Raw genomic sequence first — 5,702 nt, 5'->3', positions numbered from 1 at the left:
TTCATTTTTAATCCTAGTGAAGCAGGAGTGAGGACATTAAAAATAGGGCTGATGTTCAGATTTGTCTTTGAGCCATTTGGATTCTAATTTTGTTCTAAGTGCTTTTAATGCTTCACTTACTAGAACTTTTGGCATTGAGTCCGGCTGCACTTTCATTGTATTATATTTTATACCGTTGACTATGTCTCCATGTACAGGCTGCAACCTAATTTTTTAAAGCATCAAACATAACCAGAAAAATAGAAATGCCTGCACAGTGTAATGAAATCAAGCAATTTGGACAATTTATTTATTTTTTTTGTTTGGTTTTTAAAGTATCACCTTTGTAATATTTTAAGTAAGTATAATGCAGTCCTTTTTAATATGAACATAATTGAATTAGTTCCTCTCTAACACAATTTCTCCATGAATCAAAGATGTTTCACAAAGTTATTGATTACACCGGTGTTTTTATAGCTTTGCATTGCTGCACATTGTAAAGGTTATTTTATATTTCTGGTTATTTTGTGTATCCTGCATGTAAATGTAGCCAATGGCTATGTTTATTTAACACTGTAAAAGATTTGATTGGAAATAGCAAGTTAAATATCTATGCAAGTTGTTTGTCATCTTGATGCCCTAATCCAAAATTGACAGCATTTATATGATTTTAAAAAGTAACATTAGAAAAATTTCCCAAATTATTAGAGGCTACGCATAAAAACAGCCAAAATATTAAAATCCCTGTTTAATAACTGACTAATAATTTAGTCAGTTCATCGGGCTGAAATGTCAGTTTAGCTGAGGTGGAAACGGTTTTCACCCTGCTGTTATTTAATCCTGTTTGTGGATAAGTAATATGTTTTTACAACAGTCAAACTTTGGAGGCCAGTTATTACTTTGTCTTTAAAGTGATTCTAGTTTAACACTGAATGACTAAATGTCTACTTTTAAAATAAAATACTGTCTTCAGCAGTAGAGGTCAGCACAATACATAAAACAGGCCAGCAGCAGCTTTTCTGCTTACACTCCTAAGAACATGCTTGTAGTTCACATGGCAGCATTTGAATGAGAAGGCCAGTGAATGTCATCTGAATACTATCAAACACTGATAGGTTTGTGCAAGGAAGATAACATGAAGATTGAAACATACTTTAAGTGCTCTACCATTTTACAGTATGTTTACAGTTCTCATAATTACATATTTATATAGGGTAGCTGATGATGACTAACAGACACTGAAATGTTGCAGTTATGTTACATTAGGTTTTCTTCCAGCTTCTTTATCTTCTTTATTTGTTGATTTCTATTCTGTTCTAGGGGCTGGACTAATCTTTTCTGTTTAACACTATTACTTCTTGTGCCTGCCAGATTATCTGCTTTTGTTAGAGCACATTACACCAAAGACTAAAAAAAGTAGATGATAGATTCGGTCTGGAATTCCTTTCACATTAATATTTCTCTTCACTTCTATTATTTGGTATTCGTGTTAAAATGTTTTATGTTAAAACACTGCAGCCCTTGTACGAAAGACATTTCAAGATGTTTTATCACTGCAGTTTTCTTATCCATCTTGAAATACAAACATCCCCAACATTTGGATAAAACACTTCATGAAGTAGGATATTTAGGTTTTATTGCTGCAGTATTGAAGAAAATGTCACAGCCAAATTGAGTTAGCTTTCACCTCTACTTGGCAAAATACAGTTGCAAGAAAAAGTAATGGCACTGTTGCTTTTTTTAAAATACCTATCTATCTATATCACCAGATTCAACACAATATTCAAAAGGAATTTTGAACCACCCTTCCTTACTGATCTGCTTCAGATCAGCCATATTCTTAGGCCGCCTGGTGTGAACGGCTCTCTTGAGGTCATTACACAACATCATATTCAATTTCTCCGCAAACAGTTCTACCATCATTTCATCTGTTCACAAAACATTGTCCCAGTATCCTTATGGAGTGTCAGGGTTGTTTTTGGACAGCCATGACTTCCTCTGGGGTGTGCTGCGAGGGGTACCATGCCCATTTGTTTTTCTTATAGTTGACTCATGAACTGAGATGTATCCAATGAATCTCTCAAGTCTTTTGCTGTTACTCTATGATGTAGGAAATCACAAACTCTGGATTGCAGGTTTTTGAAGTTTTATAAAGCATAAAGAATACAGCACTGACAATATTGGAGTGGTTTTTATGACTAAATGTAGTTCTAAACCACACATCCATTCTCTTTGTGTTGATTGGACTCCAGGTGTGCTAAGATCGGACTCCAGTTGACGTCTAGTGACATCAGAAGCCTGGTGTGGCTGTTAGTTATTCCACCATCAGTTTGTATGTTTAAGGGCTGTGTTCACTATCATGACTGTGTTTTATCAGCGTGGAAATTAAGTGTTTGTTGATATTTGTTACTTTGGTAAAGATTACATCACATTCCATGACTAACATATGCAGAAAAGCAAGAAATTGCAAGTGCCATTACCTTTTATTGCGACTGTAGATGATACTTTTACACTGAAGCACAGCATCAACACTGCTTTTACACTGGAGTGCACACGAGTAATGTGAATGTAATGGGAGTCAGAGAGGAAAGTAAATTGTGTTAATATTTTAGGGGCTATTGTGCTTTTTATTTTACATTTATTTATTTATTTGTTTTCTCTGTAACCCAACTTTGAGTTGGAGTCCACAATGAGGAATGTGCTAGTTTTTGTATTATGGAAAATAGGTAGAAATATGAGTGTACCTTAAATCCAGTGCTGTATTGCACATGTTGCATGGAAGCACAGTGTAGGGATTTTTATTTATTTTCTTTGCCGTTTTTTGATGCTTTTTTTTCAAGATTCCTACTTAAAGCTGATTAATATATTTAGTGCATTTTTCTGCAGTGCTTGTTGATTAAATTATACACTTGAATACATTACGAAGATAAATAATCTTCCATTATTTATCTCTTTGGAAATATAGAGATATCAAATCAGTTGTAATATTCAAAGACCCAAAGTGAACTTCCCTTATTAAGATCAATAATATGTATGTAACAAGCCTTTGTGCCTTTAATATAACCGAGTTAATGATGTCTATGGTGTGACATTCAGACAGATGTGGGCACATAAATACCAGATACTAGCTTTATATCTTTTGACTAGACAGTTTTTTTTTTGTTTTTGTTTTTTGTTTTTTGTTCAATGTGTCTCTATTTCACATTTTCTATGTAAATATGTATTTAAACAGACTTTTACCAGCAGCCCAGACAGCACATTCAGTATCCTGGACCTGTTCCTGCTCTGCTAACTAGCATGGTGACCATTTAAAGGTGCCTGGACAATAAAATTACTACATGCAATAAACCTGTATTTGGATTCTGTGTTTAATCTTATCAGTTTTCATTGTCCTTTAATGCATGTGCACATAGAATAAATTACATGCGGAGGTGGTGATGCTATGCATTATCAGCATACCCAGTTAATAACTTATGACTTTCTAGTCTGGTAATTTGTATTACTAGACTGGCTAAAATGCCACTCTATCAAACTGCAGCGATTTGGTACAAACGGAAGATGGCACTCTTAGTTTACTTGCAATAATAGATTCACCACTCAGTGATCCTCCTACTCTATTGCTCAGCTTGTTTACAGAACATAAATACAGATCTGAATACAGACCAATCCCGAAGTATTAGGATAGTTTATGTTTTTTTATGTTTAGGTCCAGTGCTTAAACACATTTGAATAAAAATTATGGATAATATCTACCTGTTAGAAGTGTAGTTCTTTAAATACATAGTGTTTAAATCGCAAAGATTCAAAAGCTGCTTGTAAAGAATATACAAAATATACAAAAATATACAAAAATGTGAGTTTAGGAACAGGGGTCCTGGTGGCTCAATGGTAGATAGTTGGTTGGGATGCAGAAGGCTTTGGCCTTGAATCTCAACACACCAGATGTGGCCCCGCCCAGCCATCAAGAGCCACCCTGGTGCCGATCCAGAGCCCAAATAAAAAATGGGAAGGACACCTGGCATTAAAACTCATGCCAAATCAATGTGCGGAACACATTCAGCTGTAGCGACCAAAAGCTGTTGATCTTCAGGAACAAAGGTTTGTGTAAAGAAACAAAAATAGCTTTCTGTCAAAATGGTAAAAAGATAAAGGTACAAACAAAAATAAACACCTTGTTACTTAGTGTATCAATGTATCTGTTAAACTAGGTTGTGCTTTTTTATTATGACCAAAGTACACTGGCATTTATTGATGATTTCACTACTGACAGAAGGAACAGGATGAACAGAACCATATACAGTAGCTATGTGCTGTGTGCTCAGATTAAGTCACATTCCACTTGATCAAGATCAGACTATAACAACAACAACCAAAAGCTAAACATGGCTGCAGGGAAGGTCTGGGAGCTCATCAGCTGGGAACATACAAAATATTTGGATGATGATGTTGATCAGCTGAAGGGTTCAACCTGTCAAAGACTGCAAACGATTTTGCACAAAATATTAATTAAATTATTTTTGTATCTGAAATTACTTTTGAAAACCTAAATCTTTGGGCACTTTGTGTTTAAAGGACTACACCTGTGTTTATTTATGTATTTAGATGCTGATAGTATGAACCTTCTCAATGCTGAGACATGACACTTCAGTGGAACAAGCATTATTTAAGTTTAAATTGAATGTACTGAAGCACAGAACCCAAAGATCAAAAACGGTGCAACCATTAAAATATGTGCACTCTGATCTGGAGGTGGTTCTTTGCTCTGATGAGATTCTTTAATACAAACTCTGTTAAGTAAGAGAATTGGGAGAATGGGGCACTTCAAACATTTACGGATCAATTTGAAATAAATAATTATAATAATTTTTTTATGATTATCGAGAATTCTGCTGCTTTTAACTTGACTCATACAAGTTAATCAACGCTTCATAGTTGGGAGAACAGCTGTTTAAATGCAGGGGATGGTTGGAGCAAATAACGCAACACAGTGTACGTGTCAAGCTCTACACTTTTATTGGACTTTTTTCCAATTTTCACTATAGTAAAGAATAAAAATGATCTCTTTGGGCGATATTAACATGCTGTTTAGTCAACGCCTAGAGCCATGTCATTAAATCTAATGAATGAAAATAACCCCTAATTAGATGATTAGGTGTTTTTAGGCTTAATTAAAATCTTTGTATACTCAATACTACAGCAGCAAACACAGACGTACAGCAGCACTGCAGGTGTTTTGATGCAATTATACCCTTCTCAAAGACACAGTATGACTTCATCGTTGTAGCTGTAATTTGTTTATGATACTGTTAATGAAATCTCTGTATCTTGCTGACCTGCTCATTCCAGTGAGCATGGTATGAGGGCCCATAATCCATGAGTCAACTTTACCTTTTGGTCTGCTGTGAACAAAATGGTTTCTTCAAAACAACAGGCAGGAGGTTGGTCCAGTGACCCACGCATTAATGAAACGCACAGTTATCACTGTAAAGTTATTGAATCTAATCAGTTTGCTGGCAAACCTGTTGTACAGAGGCTTTAAGTAACTGTTGCCCAGACAATTTGTATATTCTGGATTCTTGTTTTATTGCACATAGTAGTCAACATTAAATGCAATACATGATGAAAATGCAAAACAGTATAATGCAATGGTCAAACCAAGCTGGCCAGATTTCTTCAATAAAGTGAATTTGTGGAACAAACTTGGGGATGAATTAATGTGAAAC

This window comes from Channa argus, chromosome 15 (genome assembly GCF_033026475.1).
Source record: "Channa argus isolate prfri chromosome 15, Channa argus male v1.0, whole genome shotgun sequence".
Taxonomy (NCBI): Eukaryota; Metazoa; Chordata; class Actinopteri; order Anabantiformes; family Channidae; genus Channa; species Channa argus.
This window is presented reverse-complemented; position numbering follows the sequence as displayed.